The 24,439-nt window shown below is 39.6% G+C and overlaps 1 protein-coding gene across 4 annotated transcripts in view; it reads right to left on the reverse strand.

The window, feature by feature from the left end:
• ANK3 (ankyrin 3, node of Ranvier (ankyrin G)) overlaps positions 1-24,439 on the reverse strand; it is a 465,310-nt gene that overhangs the window by 326,581 nt on the left and 114,290 nt on the right. The gene's annotated exons all lie outside the window — the stretch shown is intronic.

Consider the following 24,439-nt stretch of genomic DNA (forward strand, 5'->3'; position numbering starts at 1 on the left):
CCAGAGAAGGAAGGAGGGTTTGATGTAGGGCATCTGGCAGCAGGCAGCAGGCTGAAAAGATGCATTAATTGACTAGAGGTGAGTGGGCAAGAAAAAGTTGGAGACCTGCAAGAGATCTCTAAGGAACACACATATGCAGAGGGGAAAGTGGGTTCTGGAAGGAAGATATTAGGCATAAAGGTTCTGAAAGGTGTGTTGAAGAAAAATAAACCGCTAGGCCAAGATTCCAGTGGTTTGAGAAAGAGCAACTTCAGTGGGGCCAGAGAGAAAAGTGAGCGCCTCCAGGGTCGGGGAGGTGCGGGGAGAGTCATACACCTGGCCAGGGCCTGAAACCTGAAAATATACAGAAATTGATATGTTTGTTCAGCTAGTTTAATAGTGCAGGCCAGGTTCCTAGGGACATGGGAATTCTGTACAGGCTTGGTGTTTCATATAATTAGTTTTGAACTCAAAAACACAAGTCTGAGCATGAAGGAGGCTGTAACTGAACAACGGGTCCAGAAAAAGATGTGAGAAAGGTTGATATGCCACCTATGAGGTGGTCAGCACCCTGTAGAAAGAGGGGCTGAAAACCACAGAAGTTCATGTGGGCTGTCATGAAAGCTGGTTGCTACCATTGGAGAGGGACAGAATAGCAGGTGGATGATGCCAGGACAAGGACCAACAGAAATGAATTAGATGCCACTCCTCATAGAGCACTTTGGGGAAGGAACGTTAAGAAAATGAACACCAGTGTCTTTTTCATGAATACCCACAGACCATTCTCATCCGTCTGGTCAAGAGGCATTCAGGCATATACACTTTCAAGATAATCACCAGGGAAGAAAAATCACACATTTGTTAATTACAATGGGAAGGGTCTTTTTTAAAAAAATATATTTTATTGATTTTTTACAGAGAGGAAGGGAGAGAGACAGAGAGTCAGAAACATCGATGAGAGAGAAACATCGATCAGCCGCCTCCTGCACACCTCCCACTGGGGATGTGCCCGCAACCCAGGTACATGCCCTTGACCGGAATCGAACCTGGGACCCTTCAGTCCACAGGCCGACGCTCTATCCACTGAGCCAAACCGGTTTCGGCTGGGAAGGGTCTTTTAAAAAGTCTATGTGTTTACCACACACACAATTCTGTTGGCCTAAAGTAAAAACACTTCTCTAGTTCTCACCTGCTATTTGTAAGGCCCACATCTAACTAAAATGCGAGGGCTGATGATTTTTACCTCTGGAAAATTTGTTTGGTCGGTTTTTCTGCAATTATCGCAGCCACAGTCTGACCCATCATGTCTGAGTCCATGAAGGGGACTATACAGGAGCCTCCAAACTGACCTTGGTACCTCCAATCCCATCCTCCTGAAATGCACCCTCCAGGTCACACAGGAATGCTCTAAGGCACAATTATGACTCAGCTTAAAGCTCTCCCCACTCTTACTGGATCCTCGACAAACACACATCATGCTGACTCATGCTTCCTAGCTTTCACTATTTCCTTTGCTTCTGCCTGGAACACCTTTCCTGTGTCTCCTCATATGATTAACTTTCCCTCATCTGTTAAACCTGAGCCCCACTATCATTTCCTGCAGAAGCCTTCCCTCCTTGAATCACCAGGTTGACTGCACACTCTATCTCTGCTCTCAGCTGCACTTAGCTCAATATTAAAGATCCTTGAAGGAAGGACGTGAGTTATTGATTTTGTAATACCTAGCACCTACACTGTTGATGATCTAAATATAAGAAAATCCAAAAAATATAATAATATTGTCAAAAATTATAAATATAATAGAAACAAGGTTGTCAGATTTAGCAAATGACATACAGGACTCCCAGTTAAAGTTGAATATGAGATAAACAACACATAAAATTTTTTTAGCATAAGTATGTCCCAAATATTGCATGGGAAATACTTATACTCCAGAAAAGTATTTGGTATTTATTGGATGTTCAAATTTAACTCGGTGTCCTTTATTTTACCAGCAACTCTAAATATAACTTTTCAGAGAAAAATTCTTTTATTCTTTAGTCATTTATTTAGGGTGACCTTTCCGAAGGTCTGAAGTACTCCGAGTTTCATAAAGTTTCATTTTCTTCAACTGATTAAAACCCGTGCTCTAAATCTATATTTTTAGTAAGTCTTCCAAGGTAAAAAAAAAAAAAAAGAGATGTGTTTATAATCTGTTTCAGGGGAAAATAATTCTCTTCTCACTGTTTTTAATTTGAAAAAAAAAAGTACAAGTTTTAGATTAAAATAAAAATTCTCAATTTAATTATTTCAAAGTGCTCATGTGTGAATGTAATCTACTGGATGTAAACATCTGTGTTCTCAAATAAAGCTTAAAGTTTTGGAAACATGTATAAATGTCCCACAGGCTCTAAAAACACATGCTTTGAAAAGAGATGAATTGCACAGAAAAAGACCCAGGAGTTTGAAAACTTCAGCCCCACCTCGGTCATTAGCTTGAAATGTGAAGTTGGGCATGACACGTAACACATTTTTCTCATGTATAAAAATGAGGAGCAATTTTATAACGATCTCAAAGCCCCTTCTCCCAGCTCTAACAGCCTACAACTGCAGGCAGCCAAAGCCATGGGAACTGGTAGGAAGGAATGAGCGTGGGCTCTGACAGCAGACCTGGGCTTACTCTCCAGTCTTTCAGGAACTCTCACATTAAGTACACCCCTGTCCAGCCCCGGATGAAAATCTCCATGCACCCTACTCTCTGTCACTAGCTTCACATTCCCTCCTAGACTGAGCTCACTTTTGCTAAAATAAGACATCACTAAGGACAAGAGGATAGCAGAAGGAGAGTTTGCATCAGTATGTAGGGGGACACAGAGACCCTTCTCTTGCCTACCAATACCCGACTTCTGATTTCTAATTCAAGCACCTGTCTTAAACACACACAATCAGACTCCTGAAAGGAACACCTACCCTCTGGGAAGACCAGACTTGCACAGGCAGACAGGCGGTAGACCTCAGTAAGATCACAATATCAGCACACAGCATGATAACCCCGTGTTCATCTGTGAAAGTCATTGTGTTACATCTAACCTCTCAGATGTAAAGTAACGGAAATGCCTTTCTTTCCTCTGTCCATGTCAGCGTATGTCTTCTAATAGCCAGTGCCTTTGCTTTTCCATTAGGATTTCATTCTCAGAGATAGTAAGTGGAACAATGATCTCTCACAAACAAAATCTGAACATCTTACATGGACCATCTCCAACTAAGGTGTCCACCTTTACACTATTTAGCAAAATGCTGTGCTGGCTGCTCCTGATGGTGGGAGCTGTGTGAACCAGAGCAGCTCAGTTTGTGCACTGCAGGGCAGACCTAAAGGTGCACAACCTGACCTAAGGGGTAGCCTAGGATAGCCACCCAAAGTGGGTTCTTCCTTTTTCTTTGTGTACCACCGAGGCATATTTTATCACCCAACTTATTAAATGTCTATGCGGCTACGTAGAGACAGAACAAAATGCTATACAAATCACTTGTACTATTCATGGGCCCTTTATTGGGCAAACGCCATGTTCAAAGAACGATCCATGTTAAGAGCCTGGATGCAAAAAGTCTTTGCCCTCAGAATGAAGAGAGTAAAGAGAGAAGGGGCTTTATGAGAAGGCATCAAGAGAGAGGAAATGACCCCAGTTTTGTTCCCACCATCTTTGCTCTTTGGAGTGTGGATGGTACAGCTATGGGTGCAGTTACTGGTCAGCTTATTCAATGAATTCAGTGAAATTCCACCCAGAACAGATAAAAAAGATGTTCCATAAAGTAACAAATATGAAGAGAAGGCTTCCACTGTAATATTGTGCCTTGTATGAGTTTGGGTCAAAATGAACTATTACCTAGCATCCCTATTCCCCCTCAATGAGCAGGGTTTACACATAAGACACAAATCCGGAGGTACAAATAAAGCCATCACAAGCTTTAATAATGCATCGGGCCATCTCCAAACTTGGGAGTAAAATGTTATAGAGTGGTGGTTCCTCAAAATATTAAACATAGAATTATCCTATGACCCAGAAATTCCACTGCTAGGTATATACCCCAAAGAACTCTATAAGTAATATAAATACCTAACCACTATGCTATATACACTGGAAACTAATATTGAATGTCAACTGTAATTAAAAAATAAAAATTTTAAAATAATAAATAAAAACATTTGCAAAAAAAAGTGAAAACAGCTGTTCAAACAGATTCTAGTATGTGAAGTGTTCATTGCAGCATTATTCACAGTAGCCAAAAGGTGGAAACAACCCAAATATCCAAACAAAACTGGAACAGGCATGCAATGGAATACTATCTCTATATATAAAAGCCTAATATGCAAAGTGTCCCCTCAGGAGTTAGACCTACCAGGAGTTTGATCGCTTGCTATGATGTGTGCTGACCACCAGGGGGGCGGCGTGGAACAAAGGGAGGTCCCGGTTGGCAGCCAGGGAAGGGAGGCCCTGGCCAGTAGCCGGCAGCCGCTAGGGACCCTACCTGTGCACAAATTTTGTGCACTGGGCCTCTAGTTCTGCCATAGAAAGGAATAAAATTCTGACTCATGCTACAATATGGATAAACCTTGAAAACATTATGTTCAATGAAATAAGCCAGATACAAAAAGACAATATGATTTCATTTGCATGAAATACCCAAAATAGATTCATAAAGACAACGTAGATTATAAGTTACTGGGGTGTAATGGGCATAGAGTTGATATTTGGGGTGATGCAAGGCTTTGCGAAATAGAGAGCGGAGATAGTTATACAACATTGTAAATATACTGTTGACCCTTGAACAACATGGGTGTCAGGGGCACCAGCAGCAGCACAATTGAAAATCTGCATATAACGTTAAGTCTGCACCTCAAGTGCAGATTCCCAACTGCCAACTGACCCTTAAACAATGTGGGTTTCAACTGAGCAGGTCGTTGAAAAAAATCCATGTATAAGTGGATCTTCACAGTTCAATCCCAGTTGTTCAAGGGTCAATTATAATTAATGCCACTGAATTGTACACTTCAAAGAGTTTACAATAGGTTCAATAACATAGGGGAGAGGGAGTTACAACCTCTCTGCACTCCATGCAAACTACCGTGAAAGTGATAGGGAATGAGGAGGGCACATTTGCACCATCTATTGCCCTGTGGGATTAGAGAAATCTGTCTAGATTTCTAAAGGGGAACCAAGTAAAGGACAATGAGCTGAGGAAGTGCACTTCCACATGGGGGTTTAGTGATATGGTCCTGTGACCTCACCTTTCTCCTGAGTAGTTCCCCCAAAGCCCACACTCTAAGGGGCGAGCTAAATGAAAACCTAGCTCTTTTGTAGAGCAGACAGGCATTCAAGACACAAGTAATTCCAACAGACCTTTGAAAATATATTGTTAAAATCCAACTGCACTCTTATATTGTAAACAGTGTTTGTTCTGAAATTCAAACTTGGTCATTGTAATCAAGCTGCATCGATCAGGACTATATTTTAAACCTGCAGGTTTCAATTAATTTAGGGAACATGCTGATGGCCAAATGGAGAAAGTGTGCTGAAATGTGGCTTTTGTTTGAAGGGCCCAGGCCCCAAAGTGGATTGTTAGAAGTAGGTAGTATATTATAGAACTGTACCTAAATAATTGAAACCTGTAATTTTAGTAACCAATGTCATCTCAATAAATCCAATAAAAACTTTAAAAAGAGAAATAAATAAATAAATCGCAATGAAGCTGGTCATGTTATACTAATAGTTACTAGATTTCTCAAATTTTAAAGAATATTTTCAAATGTTTACTTTTATTTAAAAAATAACAATTCTAAAAACAGAGGTTTCTAGTGATATTGGATAATACTGAATATAAACTATAATTGAAAATTTTTAAAAATTTAAAAAATTTTAAATGAAATAAAAGAACCAAATAGTATAAAAATATAGAGAGCTTGAACAGAACTTCCCCGCAGGCATTATGAGAACAGGGCTGTGGAAATGTGCTGGGTTTTGGGGATGAAGAACCCATCTATTTTCAGATTCTAATCTATAGTTGTGAGTATTTTTAAAGTGTTGACTTTGTCTTGCCTTTAAATTTTGAATAACTTCCACTGAAATTTCTTTCACTAAAAGAAAAGGAAGCTCACAGCTGCTTCTGAGTAAAAAAAAAAAAAATCTTAATACAAGCGGACATAGAGCTGAATGGAATTCCTAATTTGTAGTAGTGCTTTTCAGTCCTTTTGCTTTCACGGAACACTCTAGTACTTTATTACCAGGACCTTTGGCAATCAAACTATGGTGAAGCACTGGTTCATGGCGTCAATAATAGTGTCTGTGGTTGTCCCAATCTTCATATAGATGCACTTCAGGCCAAAGTGACTACCTGAAAACAACTGCCTTGATTCTTATGTACCAGCGAAGCAAAGTTTTTGTATATTCCAGGAAAGTCACTATCTTTGCCAATGGTTTCATATTGCCAAACATTTTATCTCGTAACTAAGAGCCAGTTGGTCCCTATACTCCATTGCATTTCATGACCCACTACACTGGTCAGAATGTCACCAGATAGGCATTTTAGTAATGGCATGAAGACCCTAATATACAGTTTACATGATGATCCAAATTTGGCAATGAAAGACTTAGAGTTCTATAGCACTGGTTGCAAACATTTTTCCTACCACCCTTTCATAAAAACTACTTCTGATAGTGAATTTAAAGAAAAATATGTTCATGCAAGCAGATTAATATTAGCAAATACATATTTCTTCCTTGGCCATTCCAGATTTCTCCCAGGATTTTTACATTTTGAGAAGGTGTGGTGGACTGCTTGAGCTTTTCTACAATTTGAGAAATTGAAGACAACATAAGTCTGATTTAAGGGCTTGGTCAAAAGTATTGGATGAAGTCTTTCCTGTATGTGATTCATTATCCTTAGGGTGACCACACATCCTGTTTTGCCAAGGACAGTTTCCAGTCCCATCTGTTATTTTGATGTAATTATTTTTATAAATATATATATATATTTTATTGATTTTTTACAGAGAAGAAGGGAGAGGGATAGAGAGTTAGAAACATCGATGAGAGAGAAACATCGATCAGCTGCCTCCTGCACGCCCCCCAGTGGGGATGTGCCTGCAACCAAGGTACATGCCCTTGACCGGAATCGAACCTGGGACCCTTGAGTCCGCAGGCTGACGCTCTATCCACTAAGCCAAACCGGTTCGGCTTGATGTAATTATTAATAGCACTCCCTTTCATTGTCAGTAATATGATCAATTATATGGGAACTCATATTCAGAGTCCCTGACAGATAGATGACACAGTCACTAATAAGAGAATCTAGAAAACTCATTTTAGGTGGAAAAAAAATAAAGTCTTTTAAAAAATGTCTGTTGTCTTTAAAATAGTTTAAATAGTGACTCTACAGTATATATTCAAAGGTGGTAATGGGCCCTGTCTCCAAAATAAAAATAATAAAGAGGAGTGTAAGAAGAGAATTCAAGTCAGTCCCATTGAACATTATTGAGCATTTATTATATTCATATTCTGGGCTTTAGGGCAGATGGAAAAAAGCTATCATCCCTATACATAGGGACCTTCAATGCTGCCTTTACAATTTAGTGAAACAGAAATTAAAGCAGGATTTTGGTATCCAGTGTGGTATAGCAGTTCGCACCCCCATTTCCTTGTTATAAACCTTGGGGAAATTAGTGAATTGCTTTCAAAATGAATGTTTTCATAAGAAAAATCTGGATAATACCCCTCTCACAAGTTCATTGATTCATTTCAACAAGGCTTTCTAGATTGTTTTTAAGATGCCAAGTATGAGGTGATTACAGGGATTAAAAAGATATTAACACCGTGATGATGCATGATAAAGAAGTTTAATGACGTTTATTATTTCAATGTATTCAGTGTATCATTTCAACTCTATAGAATATTGCCCATGAAAGGATAATGACCTTGAAGGAGGAGCCCATAAGACAACTAGAGATGGCAAAGATACAGTTCAGGACTGACTTTCAGAGGAGATAGGGCCTGAGCTGAATCTGGAAGGATAAGTAATAGTGGTCATGGTCATGTTAATATTAGAGATGAGAGATATCCAGGCAGAGAGAATAGGAGAAGTAAAGACAGGAAATGGTGACGTTTCACAAGGGGTTGTGGAAATACAAGTGAAGCAGTGGGTAGTACATTTCAAAGTAGGTGAGTGACAAGAAAGGAAGCTGGAGGGTTGGGTGGAGGCCAAGTGCTGGGGTCTTTGTATATGCAGCTAAGAAAGTTGGGTTATTCCCTTAGGCAAATAGGGAGCTACTAAAGGTAAATGACATGTTTTAGACCAATACCTCCAGGAGTGTTGGAAAGGTGGATGCAAGTTCTGAGGACAATAACTGAGGCAAGAAAAAGACTATGGAGGCTACAACATTTATAACTCTACTAGAGGCCCTGTGCACGAGTTCGTGCATGGGTGGGGTCCCTTGGGGTGGCCTGCAGGGATCGGGCCCCAGCTCATGCCCCCAGCCTCACAGCCCTGCAGCCCCGCCTGTGGCCTGGTACCACCCCCTCACCTGCTCCACCATCCTGTCTCTGTCCCACCCCTGCTGCTGGTCACCATCTGCAGGGTGCTCGGCGGGGCAATTGGGCCCCCGCTCGCACCCGCCTTTGCCTGGCGCCGCCCGCTCACCTGCTCCACCATCTCGTGGAGGTCCCGCTCTTCTCGGGGCCCATCAGGGCCGGCAGCACCCCCACTGCCACCTGCTGCCAGCGCCGCGTCACCGACACCCTCCATGTTCTGCGACACCCCCTGGTGGTCAGCGCACGTCATAGCAAGTGGTCGAACTCCCGAGGGGACAATTTGCATATTAGGCTTTTATTATATAGGATACAATGAGTATTGGGAAGTAATATCAGTATATGTAGTGATTCTGTTTCCCATTCCACATCTATTTTCAAGTCTTATGTGTTTAAATAATAAATTCCTGCCAGCAGTTATGGTCATTAGTAAGTAGGAAGGTTTCTGTCTTTCATTTCACCTCTGGGAGCCATGCTCATTCAACACCATTTTCTTCACCACATGCCTTTAATCTTGGCTAAAGCCCTGGTGCTTAAATAACCAACTCTAACAACAGAGTCATACTCTGTAAATTTAAGTTTTTGTTCCTGATGCAGGCTGTTGCCCTGGTTAAAATATACACAGCACATAGATCATGAAGTTAAGGTGGGCCCCTCTGACATATGAGGAAATGACTGACATTAATTCAGCAAAAGCCACATAAAGGACCAGAGCTTGGGCTTTATTCCAAATAGGCTTAAAGATAACAAAAGGGGAAGAAGAGGAAATAGAATAATGTGAGTTACCAGAGTATCAGGAGATATCAGGTTTGGTCAGTCTTTACTACTGACCATGTGACCTTGAGAAAGCCCCTGTGTTCTCTAAGCCTCAGTTTTCCCATCTGTTAAAATGGGTACAGTCCTAATCACCTTATCTATCTTTCAGCTCTGTGAGAAGAAAAATAAAAAAGAGCAAAAGAGTAGACTCTTTTTTTGGACTAAAAATAAATCTTAGAGATTACCTGGGGAAGTAAAATACTTTGAAAAAGCTTGAAGTGGAATGCAAATGTATACCAATTTTATTTATTTTATATGTTTTTCTTTATTTCAGAGAAAGGAAGGGAGAGAAAGATAGAAACATCAATAGAGAGAAACATCAATTGGCTACCTCCTGGTGCATGTGATGACAACCAACTGAGTCATACCACCCGGGCTTTCACTAATCTTCTCTCTTAGTTTTAGATTTGTATTTTAATCCTGGCAGCCTACCACATTCTCTAGTCTTCTACTTTGGTTTCCCTTTGCTTCCTGCTTCCAGGGTGGCCAATAAAACCCTTTGTGTATCACAGATACCTTGCTACCTGTCATGACCTAGTTTTCCTCTCTCCAATCACCTTGATTTAGCAGAAGTCTATATTCCATCCCATTTGCTCCCACAGGTGTCCATATATTGAGCTGCTATCTCCAGTTGTGACATTGTCTTCTACTTTTCACAATTTAGTGACTGTACAAGACCTCCTGATGTTCTTTCTAGCTCATAAGGGTATATCTTATTATCACAACTAGTCAAAAGCCAAGACTGTACTTTAAAATTTTTTTTAATCCAAGTAACTTTAGGTTTAGCTAATGGGCAGAACACAGAGTGGGTCATTCAACAAAGACTTGTTCAAAGTTCTGTTGAATCATTCAGATGATCAAATCTGTCTCTGTATTTCTACAGGGAAGTTGAAGATAAATGCTAATATGTAAGAGGTGCTTTTAGCTCTTGTAAGAGAGAAACGCCATCAATCCAAGAAATTATTATTTCAACTGAAAGGCCATCAAGCAACTTCCCACGATTACTTATTTATAGCTTTAGAAGCTTTTAGCAAAGCAAATATGAACGTCTTCAATTAGGTCACCCAAGTTCTACCTTTAAGAAGAAAGCCAGTATGTAAAGAAGAGCTGATGGGAATAGTGCCTGTGAAAAATCACAGGTGTCCTATAACCATATTAAGGGAGAAGCCACAGTTTAAGCAAAATCATAATGGCCGTCCCAGAGAGACTCAATTGTAGTAAATTTGGAGCCTCAGTTTTTTACATCTGTAAAAACGAGAGGGTTGAATCTGATGCTCTGAGTTTTTGTCAAGCTTTATGCAACCAGGCTGGCAAAATACTGATAAAGAATGTGTTAACTCGTGGAAAACTGCAAGAACATTTGATGAAGGTCATTCTGAGAACAATCCATAGTAAGGGCAACATTGATGCCCAACATTCCAATGCAGGCAACCAAGTCAACAAAATACTACATCTAAATCAAGTAAGCAATCAGATTATCAAAGAAGGCAGCTCTAAACATTCCTTTCTGGAACAGATGAACTACTGAAAGGCATTGTGAAAAAGAGAGATAGACAGACATATCCTGCCTCTGACCTGTGCATCTGGGGGCAAGTCTAGGGCAGTGATGGAGAACCTTTTGAGCTCAGCATGTCAGCATTTTGAAAAACCCTAACTTAACTCTGGTGCCGTGTCACATATAGAAATTTTTTGATATTTGCAACCACAGTAAAACAAAGACTTATATATTTTATATATTTAAATGCCATTTACCAAAGAAAAATCAACCAAAAAAATGAGTTCGCTTGTCACCTCTGACACGCGTGTCATAGGTTCGCCATCACTGGTCTAGGGCAATAAAATAAAGTCAGCTTTCCTGCCATTCTTGCTGATAAAACCATGGAGATAAGAGAAAATCACAAGGTTGTTAGTTAAAAGTAGTTTTGTATCACTAAGACATATGACATAGAATGTAGGGTTTTAGAGACCTCAGAAACCTCTGGATGTCAGATTTGGGAAGTGAAAGAAATAGCATGTCAGAAATGAGTCTGTCAAATATATTTCAAACAAGAACATACTCAACATGATACTGTTTTGGTTGCACTCACCATGGACATTTTGTGATTTTAAAAAACAGTACAGAGATGAAATTTTAATGATTTTAAAAGAGTTCCAGGTTTAATAAAAGAAGAAGGGTAGAAAAATACTAACAGCATCCAATCTTCATGCTCAGAGAAGCAAGGTGATTCTCCCAAGGTCACCAAGTTATTTGGTGGCTTAGATGTAGAGTCAGACAGGAACCAAGAACTTCTGCGAAGCGCATGGAATAGGTTAGCATCACCCAAGTTCCTTCTGAGATGAATGTATCTGCATAAGCACTTTGACAATATGGTTACTAGTGAGGGCCTTAGGCCTCAACTCTTCCAGGCACCCTTGTTTTCCTTTTTTGAGGGGGCGGCCAGCACTCGGTTCAGAAGGCAGTCAGCACTGCTACATCCTCCCTGGAGCCAGAGCCCACATCAGCAGCAACCAGCTGCATTTCGTTTTCCAACTGCTTCGTTTCTTCCAACACCCGATTCGGAGTGGCTGAGTTGCATTTTCATGTAGTGAACCCAGGCAGTGAACTCTTGATAGCTATTTATAAAATCCCTCAAAAACCCGTTTGGACCATTACTGACTTAAATAAGCAGATCAAAAAGTGAAATTCAAACAATGAGGCTGTCTGAAACACACCCAAGCATGAGGAGCATAGTTCTATCAAATCCAGAGTGGGGAGCCATTCCTCAATTCCATGCTCAGCATTCCTTTGAAAGATGGTTAGCTTCTGTAAACACAACTCATCCTTTTCAGGGTGCTATGTCTTGTTTTAGCAGCTCAGTATCAAGACACACAAGCAGTTAAGAAACCATTTATCCAAAACATCCCCCAAATAAGCTGCTCCCCACGGTTTCCTCATTCCTCACAGTTAACCTTTAAGTGACTGGATTGCCTCATGGCTATACTGTGACGTCATTTCCAGTGGTGCCCAAGTGGAATGACACCACAGCCCTGAGACGATGGACTTACTGGCACGGTCATGTGACACTCGTTTCCAGAAACTCCATCGGCATCGATTGCCTCATGGCTGTACTGTGACGTCACTTCCAGTGGTGCCCAAGTGGAATGACACCACAGCCCCCAATAAGATGGACTTACTGGCAAGGTCATGTGACACTCGTTTCCAGAAACTCCATCGGCATTGAAATCACATCCTATGACTTCAGAAGGGCCTGGAAATGAGACAGGCCGAGTTTCCCTGAATAAATCAATGCTATCCTCTCCCTTCCACATTCAATAGGAAGAGCTCGGTGGTTTCTAACCTAGTTTCCATGGACACAGAATGGGCTATGACATTTTGCAAACCACAGCTGCTGGCATGAAATATGCACAAGCAAAGGAGAAGCTCTAACAGGGAGGTGTTCACTGTTTAGGAGGAGGAAGACAGGTCTTAATTGGCTTTCCATGTTGTGAGAAAGGCAATTCAATACCAATTCCTATCCAATCCCCAGGAATAAACACTGATCTTTATGTTGAGAGATATATATTTTATTGAATAATATTAACAACTAATGCATGTGGCAGCACAGAAATTTAGTATTAAAATCTGTCTGCAATTCCACGGCCAAAAAATAATGTGATTACAGGGCCACCACCTTCAAATATGAATTCATGTTGTTTTCAAGTTATGATCCTGAATCTTTGTGGTCTATCAAGATCCAACAATTGACGATCACTGAGTCACTTGCAAACATTGAAACTTGAAGTGCTTTTCTCTTTCCCAAGCAGCCTATATCCCCACCTGCTTCACTGGACAAAGTAAGAAAGGAGGTGAAAGAGACTTATTTAATAAAATGTTGAATAGAGGGAAAGACAAGGGGGAAAAATAGGGATAACCACTCCAAATGGAAAAGGGTGTCCTCACTCCAAATAGAGTGGATATAATTCTCTTTGGGATATTCTTTATAGAATAGTATTTTAATTTTGAGGAAAAAACAAGGAGTATAATCAAAGTAAGCCTAATTTTAAGCTTCTGAGTCCATGTGCTGATGAAATGGAAATGAACAGTCAAGGCTTACTTTGGTTTTGTGGAAGAGCCTTGGTTTGGGAGGTCAGTTCCCGGTTTGGGCCTTGGCTTTACTTCCAACTGACAGAAGTCACTAAGCCTCTCCCCAGCTAAGTGCTTCCTCTATAAAACGGATAGGTTTACTGCCCTCGTTGAATCACAGGAGTGTTAGAGGATCAAATAAGGTAATAGATGCAAAATTTCTTGGAAAAACCAGAGTACCATAAGGAAATATATTAAAAGTATATATTATTGGGGAGGGAATATTGGGGAGATAAGGACACATATGTAATACCTTAATCAATAAAGAGAGAAAAAAAGTATATATTATTTATACTTCATAACTTTTGAGTTACACTATGGGGCGAAATACAAATTTTAAAACAAACACATTACTTTGATTCTCACACTCTTTTTCTCAAAGGCAAAACAAAAGTTTGGAGATTGCTAAACCTGCTTGTCTGTGAAGACTATAAGAGTATCTGTTATCCTATATGGTTCCATATTTATTTATGTACAAGTCATTACCAATCATATGAAGTTGTATTTCTGAACATTTTACTTGAGTATCTTATCTGGTCCATAAAAATAGAGTGTTCATTAGAAGAGCTATTATTTCAAGTTTTTCTGACCAATACATTTGACTAGCACCTTGATTGGGTCAAGAGTGGTCAATGACTCATGGGCTTTGAGGTCTGAACAGAAAGTTTTGACACAGCCAGAGGCAGATTGCCAAGAAAATCAAGAAGAGAGAACTGAGATGTTTAGGTACAGAAGTGCAAGGAATTCATTGACATGAAGTGCATAACATCTAGACTCGGGATAGTCCAAAGACCAAAAGTTGTCATTTCTCTAAAGATGACTGAAGTGGGTGGGACAGGTGGTCCACAGGAAAGCAAGAGAGATGGCTAGCTGCCTGTTCAGGGACTCCAAAATGTCTGGTCTGTTCTCCTCTCAGATCTATTCTGGCAGAAGTGAGGTTATATATAGAGTGATAATAATCTGTTTTCAAAATTGGAACACTATTGAGAGTGTGTATGTGTGTGTGTGGGGGGGGGGTTCTAACAATAACTATATCAGGACAATAGATGTAAATAAACAGAGTTTGCCCTAGGCAATTCATGGACAGAGTCATCCTAGTTACATGTATTATTACTGTTCTGTTGTGCCTCCTCCCCCCCTCCCGCATTCATATATTGAAATCTAATCCCAATATGTGATGATATTTTGAGATGGGGCCTTTGGGAGGCATTTAGGTCATGAGGGTGGAGCTCTTATGAATGGGATTAGTGCCCTTATCAGAAGAGGATAGAGACCTAGCTTTGAGGAAAAAAAAATGAAGAGGACACAGATAAATGGAAGGATATACTGTGCTCATGGATTAGAAGATTAATCTGGTTAAAATGACCATACTACCCAAAACAATCTACAGATTCAAAATACCAATGACAATCTTCTCAGAACTAGAATAAATAATCCTAAAATTTATATGAAACCACAAAAGACCCCAAATAGCCAGAGCAATCTTAAGAAGAACAAAGCTGGAGGTATCACACTCCCTGATTTCAACTATATTACAGCTATAATAGTCACAACAGTATGGTATTGGAACAAAATAGAGTCCAGAAATAAACCCTTGTTTATATGGTCAACTAATCTATGACAAAGGAAGCAAGAATACACAATGAAGAAACAAGAGTCTCGTCACAAGTGGTATTGAGATACATGTAAATAAACAAACAAACAAACACTGGGCGATTCTCTTATACCTTAGGCAAAAAAAAAAACAACAAAAAACTCCAAATGGATTAAAGACTTAAATGTAAGGTCTGAAACCATAAACTCCTATAAGCAAACATGGATAGTAAACTATTTACAAGTCTGAGTAATATCTTTTTGAATATGTCATGTTGAGCACGGGAAACAAAACACACACAAAACAAACGAAAAAGAAATGGAACTTCATCAAACTAAAAAGCTTTTGCACAGTGACGGAAACCAACAGAACAAAAAGACAACCTATTGAATGAGAGACTATATTCATAACTGATATATCTGATAAAGGGTTGATATCCCAAATATACAAGGAACTCACCCATACAATCAATAACAAACAGATAAAACAATACAATTAAAAAACTGGCAGATGAAATTTCTTCAAAAAGGACACACAGATGGCCAACAAGCATATAAAATGTTGCCCACCATGAGTAAACATCAGCGAAATGCAAATCAAAACCACAATGAGATACCACCTGACAGCAATCAGAATGGCTATTATCAAAAAGGCAATAAATAACATGTGTTGACCAGGATATGGAGAAAATGGAACCTTTGTATACTGTCAGTGGGACTGCATATTGGTGCAGGCTATGGAAATCAGTATGGAGATTCCTAAAAAAATAAAAATAGCCTGGCCGGCATGGCTCAGTGATTGGGCATCGACCTATGAGCAAGGAGGTCATAGTTCGATTCTCAGTCAGGGCACATGCCTGGGTCGTGAGCTCAATCCCCAGTGGAGGCGTGCAGGAGGCAGCCAATCAGTGATTACATATGCACTCCTATGTTCATTGCAGCATTATTTACAACAGCCAAAATATAACAGCAACCTAGGTGTCCATCAATAGATGTATGGATAAAGATGATGTGGTGTATATATAGACAATAAAATATTATGCAGCAATTAAAAAAACTCTTGCCATTTGCAACAACATGCATGGAGTTAGAGGTTATTATACTAAGTGAAATGAGTCAGACAAAGAAAGATATATATCATATGGCTTCACTTGTATGTTGAATCTAAAAAACAAAAGAAATGAACAAACAAAACAAAAACAGACTCAAAGATACAGAGACCAAAGGGATTGCTGCCAGAGGGGAGGAGAATGAGAGATGAGTAAAAAAGGCGAAGGTGTATAACAGTAATATTCTGATAAGTTTGCATGATGACAAATGATTACTAAAATAAGTGGGATAATAACATTATAAGGTATAAAAATGGTAAATCACAATATTGCATACCTGAAAACTAATATCTATATATATAAAAGCCTAATATGCAGTGTCCCCTCAGGAGTTCGACCGACCGGGAGTTCCATCACTCGCTGTGACATGTGCTGACCACCAGGGGGCGGTGAAAAAAGAAGGAAGGCCCTGGCCGGCAGCCAGTAGCTGGGGAAGGGAGGCTCAGGCCAGCAGCAACTAGGGACCCTATCCATGCACTAATTTTGTGCACTGGGCCTCTAGTAACTAATATAGAATTATATACCAACTATACTTAAATTAAAAAAATAACTTCTCTCATATTTCTTAATTAAGTAGCATAGTTTTACCTTTACTCATGAATATCCATCCTGATTTCAACTCAGCCTCTAGGAACTAATATAGAATTATATACCAACTATACTTAAATTTTAAAAAAACTTCTCTCATATTTCTTAATTAAGTAGCATAGTTTAACCTTTACTCATGAATATCCATCCTGATTTCAACTCAATATGTAGATCCATGTAAGAGCTCATAACTTAAGTTTTCAAATTTTTATTTTCATATATGTGACTTTGTCACAGCCCACATCTGCAATATTGGGAAGCAAGCCAATCTAATTACTGTGCTATGAGATTACTGGAAAGTGGCATGTAAATCAAATCACATGTTGAACACTGTCCATGAACTCACTGTGTAAAGAACATTTGTGGGTCTAAAAAAAAAAAACAACCAACAAAATAAAGCCAAAAAAATTTATAACGTAAGTCATCTTCCATCTTGTGTTTTACCTAAAATAAATCTAACCTAGTTTATCATTGACTCCTAGTTCAGAAAGCAGTCTTTTGTAGGTAGGGAGCCTTGTTGCATTCTTCAGGCCCTACATGTGTACCAGAATGTTCACCTTGAATAGAATTTTTAACAGTTTATGGCTTTCCTGCACTGCCACCTTGTGGAATATTCAGAGAAGACAATCAGACTTGAAAGCATAACTTGATGGGAACACCACCAACAACCTCCCCCAATTCCCCGAGTACTCAACTTCTCATTATGTAGTACAGTACATGCATTTTGCAGCTGAAATCAAATGGTGTCAGAATTTATACATCGGAAATGACTTTACACAGAATTTCTCAGAGCATTCTCCAAATAACAGGACTCACTGATGCTCCATTTCAATTAATGTAAAGATTTGTTTCATGTGAACTTATGCTCCTTTTAAGCATGTTTACTTTTTTCTCCCCAAAAGGCATTTTATGCAAACCTCTGAGAAACTATCCAACGGAAGGAACCGAGGGAATGCCTGAGGCAATGAACTATATATAGTTTGACCTTACTGGAAAGAGGTTGTTATCACATGGATTCTGCACCTATTCTTAAGGTTCAACCACATTCCTGAGACCCGTAAGTATTATAATAGTGATAACTGCAATAGGAAACAAAAGTCTTTCACAGAAGTCCACAATGATTTGACATATTGTTTTCTGGTATTATATGACATCACAGGACTTTGGGTTGATATTTGTTTTTTTAATGTTGATTTTTGGAATGTTTATGTTTGAAAGCTTGTAAATAAATTTTATTTTCCTGCTGGTTTGATCAAAATGATGTATTATGCTGGAAATAATGAACCACTTATCAAAACAAAACTCAACAACAAAAAACAAAACCATAATTGGTGTCCTGAGAAACAAGTTTAGCTCTGCCTACCTATTAATTTTTTTTTACTTCCACCACATTTTCTTTCCTTATAAAATCTTTTCTTTGGATGAACTCTAATCACCATAGAGGCCTTGCTCAAAAAATCTTCCTTGGGTAAAAATTCTAGAATGTGTCCAAAAAAATCTTACAATTCTATAATAAAAAGTAACCCAATTAAAAGTGAGCAAAGGATCTCAATAGACCGTTCTCCAAAGAATATCTACAAATAGCCAACAAGCACATGAAAGATGCTCAACTGAAGCATCCATCTTATATAAAAACTGCTGTTTGAAATTTTAACCCTGCTATTTTGGCTTCTGTAAACGCTTGCTTAAATAATAAGGAAAATAAGACTACTCCCATTTCAGAGAGGCCATTAAACCTTCCCAGATGAAGTTATCAGTGCAGGCTCCAGGCCAAGCCTTTGGTTGAGGTCTCAAAGCCCCAGCACACAGGGGCCCTTTAAGAACTTGCAAAGGGGACCGGAAAACCACATATTTGGGAGACAAAGAGGGTAAAAAAATATAAATACAGGAAACTTCCTGTGTGACTTCGCCCAGAATTCTAGAGACATTTTTCTTTGGGCCCGCATGTAATAATACATGTAACTCCATCTCTCTAAGTGTTGCTTGGTTCTTCTACGTTCTTCTGTAACACAACATCATTAACTCTGAGGGAAACACAATCAAAACCACAATGAGATACCACTTCACACCCCTAGGATAGCGAGAATCAAAAAGACATACGGAACTACTGTTGAGGAGGATACAGAGAAACTGCGACCCTCACACATTGCTGGTGGAAATGTAAAATGGTGCAGCCACTTTGGAAAACAGTTTCGCAGTTTCTAAAAAAATATAACAGTTACCATATGAACCAGTAATTCCACTCATACATTCCTGAGAAAATTAAAAACAAGCTTCCACACAAAAACTCACACACAAATGTTTACTGCAGCATTATTTATAACAGCCCCCAAGTAGAAGCAATCAAAACATTCATCAACTGACAAATGGATAGGCAGGGTGTGTTATATCCATACAGTGGAATATTATTCAGCCATTAGAAGGAATAAAGCACTGATGAACCTTGAAACATTATGCTAATTGAAAGAAACCAGACACAAAAGAATTCATTTTATGGTTCCATTTATATGAAATGTGCAGAATATGCAAATCCAATGAGCCAGAAAGTAGATTAGTAGCTGATAAGGGCTGGAAAAAGGAAGAAATGGGGAGTAACTGCTAATGGGCATGAGATTTTTTTTTTTTTTTGCGGAGGAGGCAGGTGTCGCTCTGGAATTAGATAATGGTAATGATTACAGTTTTGTAAATATACTATTGACTATTTGTCCAATGATCTGCAAATATATCTCACCCCTGTAGATGTCTTTTCACTTTCTTGATGGTGTCCCTTGAAGCTTAAAAGTTTTTATTTTGATAAATCTCATCTATTTTTCCTTTGGTTGCTCCTATATCTGGTGTCATATCAGTATAATCAATCTCAACCCACAAATACTGTGATGAATTAAAACAGAAACAGGACAATAGACACAACCACTCCACATGAACCAATTAACCGCACTGTGCTGCAGAGCAGCTATTATCACCCGTGTCCAATCTTCACTCAGTCACATGTAGCCTGGGGTCAAAATGCATCATCCTCAGCAGCACCCGATACTCAGTTTCCATCCTTAGCACATGCTGTTCCTTCCCTTCACCTGGAACACTATTCTAACACAGCCTCAGTCTGACAGCGCTACAACTGACTGCAGACATTTGTTTGGGCATCAAAAATTCACAATTATTATCTAAAAGCGGCTGAAAGCAAATGCAGTCTTCAGAGGCATCATGCCAGGCAGACGGTGCCAATCGGAGGAAGTGAGAGTCCTAAGGGACTCAGCAATAGCCAAACTGCAGATGGAGCAGGATTTCAGGGTGCCGTATTTTAAGGAAAATTAAAATTTGAAATGTAGCTCAATGCTAGTGAACAGGAGAGGAAGGGGGCTGGAGAACACAGCAGATGGTAGTTTTTAGAAGAAAAGAGGCATGGAAGACTTGCCTCACTTAGTCAGAGGGCTGCTATGTGGGAACCTTGCATGGCTACAGGGACCCAAAGGAGAACCCAAGGGCAGAAGTCACAGGTTGATCAGCCCGGGATTCGATACAAAGAAAAGCTTTCTAGCCCAGTGCTTGGTACAAGGAGGGGCTCAGTAACTTATTGAAATAAAAGGATAAATGAATAGACTCAAGCTCCCAAACTGTGTGAATGGCTATCCATTCTGATGCTGGATAGTCATATTCATGACTTCTGATGCTGGAAATACTCAAGCAGAAGGAGATGGTTGAAAGGATTCCTACTTGGGGCATTAAGAGGCAGGGGGAGCAGAAATATGAATTTATTCATCTCTTGACCTAGAACGAGTACTCATAACAAGCTTATGCATTAAATCTCTTCATGATAATTGTCTTACCAGATGAAGAAATAGACTTAAAAGGATTAAGTATCTTATCTGGTGCTACACAGAATGTGAGATTTGAAGTTTGTCTCCAGAATGCATATCTTCCCATTTAATTGCACTGTTGTGTTAGCTCTGAAGTTATAAACTCCACGATTCCAGGCTTCTTTTAAAGTTTTGGCCATTCTGATATAATAGCAAAGTGCTGTTTACTACTTTTTCCAAACCTGAATTGTCTACTAAAGCTGAGAGGAGACTGAAATCTACCTTAGCCAGAAATTCAGAATGACCGCTTTATGTAATTACTGCATGTATTTTCCATTCTCTACTTCCTAGACTAGTTCTTTATGAAAATATCTAGCTTAAAAATAACTTTCAATGCACCGTGTTGTTCTCCTCCAGAGTTAGATGCATGCATGTGTGATCTGGGGAGTGAGGTTGGAATGAGCAGGACAGGCATAAAAAACAACCCAGGACTCTACTTTCTGAAATAGCAGGGCCCCAACTCTGCCCGCCATTAGGCCTATACTCTTAAAGGACCAGAAAGAATGCATCTACTGAAATTTACTCCCCTCACTTCCTCCTCCTCTACTGTATCCCCTTAAGTACCTACCTTGGTTCCCAACAGTCCAACATCTGGTGCTCTATTCCTTGAGCTAAAGCAATAAAAAGCCTACTTTAAAATGCAAAGTAGGGGAAGGAAGATGGCAAAGGGGATTGCATGAGCCATTAATGACCACACAATGATCAGTCTGATGGGTGTTAGATTCAGAAAAAAAAGGCCTAGTGCAACACCTCAATGGAGTCCTGAGCAGCCAACAATAATTACTCAGGAAGGACTGGTAAAGAATAATGATTGTGCTCTTTAATTCAGCATAAGGGACAATGCATCAGGGCTGTGGGATCTTTCCCAGAACAACACCTTTCCACAGAATGAGCATACACTCCCTAAGCCCCCAAAATCTAATGAGCAGAGCCTGTCGTACCCTCAGAAAGTCTCAGGATCTCAAAGATGGGGGAGCCTCTGTAATTCTTGTGTTAAAAATAGTATTTTTTCTTATAACATGATCCTCAAATACAAACCAGTCAATTCAACCAAAGAAACAAAGACCTATTCCGAAGCTGGAGGAAAAGTAGGTATTGTTGAAATAATTGAGAGATGATACATTACCAAGAACTTTTCCAGGCTAATTTTGAGATGCTTTGACTTTTAGACCTTAGTCACTGAGTAGGATTTAACTCTCTTGTATATATGGTTCAATGCAGTGGCTTAGTCTAGCTATTTCTACAAACTCCTAGGGAAGGGAATGTCTTATTTATCAAAAAAGCTACATTAATACAGAGTCCTATGGGAGAGACTGGCATAAAATTGTTACGTAGATAAAACATAACAGACCTTGTTTGAGAACTGTTTGGGGTTGTGAGACACTGGAGCCTGGTATCACGGGGGGCTATAAAATGTTAGACCCGTGGTCGGCAAACTGCGGCTCGCGAGCCACATGCGGCTCTTTGGCCCCTTGAGTGTGGCTCTTCCTAAGCCTTAGGAGTACCCTAATTAAGTGAATAACAATGTACCTACCTATATAGTTTAAGTTTAAAAAATTTGGCTCTCAAAAGAAATTTCAATCGTTGTACTGTTGGTATTGGCTCTGTTGACTAACGAGTTTGCCGACCACTGTGTTAGACCCTTGTAAGCCCCAGGGATGCCATCCAACCTTGGATAAGAATATGAGACAGAGGTGATACTAGGGATGGTAAGTTCTAGATCTGATTCTATCCATAAGTTATGGCCTTCAACAAGATACGTCACCTCTCTGGCCTTTGGTTCCCTTCTCCGTGAAACAAGAACATTGGTTCCAATGACCTATGAAGTCCTTGCAGCTCTGACAATTCATGCTTCTATTTTAACTAGAGGCCCGATGCACGAAATTTGTACAAGAGTAAGTCTTCCTTCCCCCAGCTGCTGGACGGCTTCCCTCTGGCACCTGGGACCTGGCTGCCAGCAGGCACCCAGGACCCAGGCTTCCCTCGAAGCCCAGCTTCATCTAGAAGGTCGTCTGGAAGGACCTCTAGTCTAATTAGCATATTATGCTTTTATTATTATAAATGTTTCCTAAATTCCCACCTTAGCTGGACATCTTCCTTCTAGCAGCTGAATAACCTGTGTAAAAACCTAAGCAAACTGTAACAAATTTCAGTTCATAGAGAAGAATCAGTTAATTAACACATTTTGTGTACTGAGTTTTTCATTTGAACCAAGTAAATTTCAGTATGTCCTTCCCTGCTCAGTGCCCCCAGGAGCCTCCCAGGGTACACAGAACACTCACGCTGTGGGCAGGGATTTCTACGTTTGGCTGCTCCAAAGATTTATGGGGGGAAAAATCTGTCAGAGTGGGAGGAAGATAAAGAGAATAACAATTTAAATAATGTTCACCTGCTAGTCCTTGAGAATATGTGGAGACCAGTGTACCAAATTACAGGGGGTGGGGGAGTCTGGGACACAAGGTAGATTTGAGGTGCTCACTGACCCACTGACCCAGGGCCTCTAAGAATGGGGAATGGGAACTCCCTAGGTAATTCCTTTGCACTGTTTGAGAGCTCCCAATGTTCAGAAATTTATGTGGCAAAAAAGTACATAAGTGCCATCCAGCAGCTTATATTAATGTGTGTGAGTTTGCAGAATGCCTCAACAATTGGAACTGACATTTGAGGCCGTGTATACAGAAAACTAAAAAGGGATGGTTCACTATAAACCAGTTTTAAAATGACATTGACTTTGAGGAGCTGGTGAGAATTGGAGTGACCCTTCCCTCATGAGACAGTTCTGAGCTGGCAATATCGATTCAATAGTTATTCCCTATTGGCAGGAAGCGGGGCAACAAAGGGATGGGAGAAGCAGCAGAAGGTAGAAAACAGGTTGGGAAGTTATTTACCAAAACATAAACAGTGGCTATGGCAGGAACAGCTTGCGGGTAATTTCCTTATAATATCATTCTTTCTTTATAATATCATTCCTCTTACGGTGCTTGGATTTGTTTTTCAATGAGCATTACTATTTTTAGAATCATTAATCAAAATACCATTCCATGACTGATATAACAGAGATGAGGAAAACTGCTTTAAGACTGCTTTAAAAAAAGAACAAATAATTTCTTGAGAATCAAAAATCCAGGATTACAACCCTAATATACTTTTGAAAATATTTCCATGTGAAAGCATTACTTTTATTATTACATAATGAATGAAAACAGTGAAACCTCACATTCATGTTATCAAAAGCTATATTTTTTCTTCTGGATATTTTGCTAATAAGTGAAGTTTCTGCAGCATAATCTCTACTTCCTAAATTTAGCATTTTTCTCTCAAAAAATGCTTTTGTAGGTCCTGTACACATACATAATTGCAATCACATGAGAATTCCTATAAAAATCTGTTCAGTACTTAACTTACTTGGGTTTAGAAAATGTTTCTATCCAACAAAAGTAAATAAATAAAATATAATATTATAGCAAGTACAATGCACAATCTCTATGAATTGCTCTTATGTGTTCCTTTGCTATTCACAACACTCCCCCCTAGTGTCCAAATGGGGAAAGGCAAAGAGGTGGGGAAACAAAGACAGGGTGAGAATAAAACTTGGTGTTGGAGGAGGGGAGGTGGGGTGGGTGAAGATGGATCATTGCTGTCTAATGATCTAAATGAAATGCTTAGCTTTTTCTGCCTTACTAGGGCCCTGAGGCAAGGATGAAAGTGAAACAATGAGATTTTGAACAAGCCTTTAAAAAAACAACAAACCGCAGATTTCCAAAACCGCCCTATCGCATCTTTCCATGTGCCCTCCCAGCCTAAACATGATTTCAG

Source organism: Myotis brandtii, unplaced genomic scaffold, assembly GCF_000412655.1.
Source record: "Myotis brandtii unplaced genomic scaffold, ASM41265v1 scaffold196, whole genome shotgun sequence".
NCBI classification, from domain to species: Eukaryota; Metazoa; Chordata; class Mammalia; order Chiroptera; family Vespertilionidae; genus Myotis; species Myotis brandtii.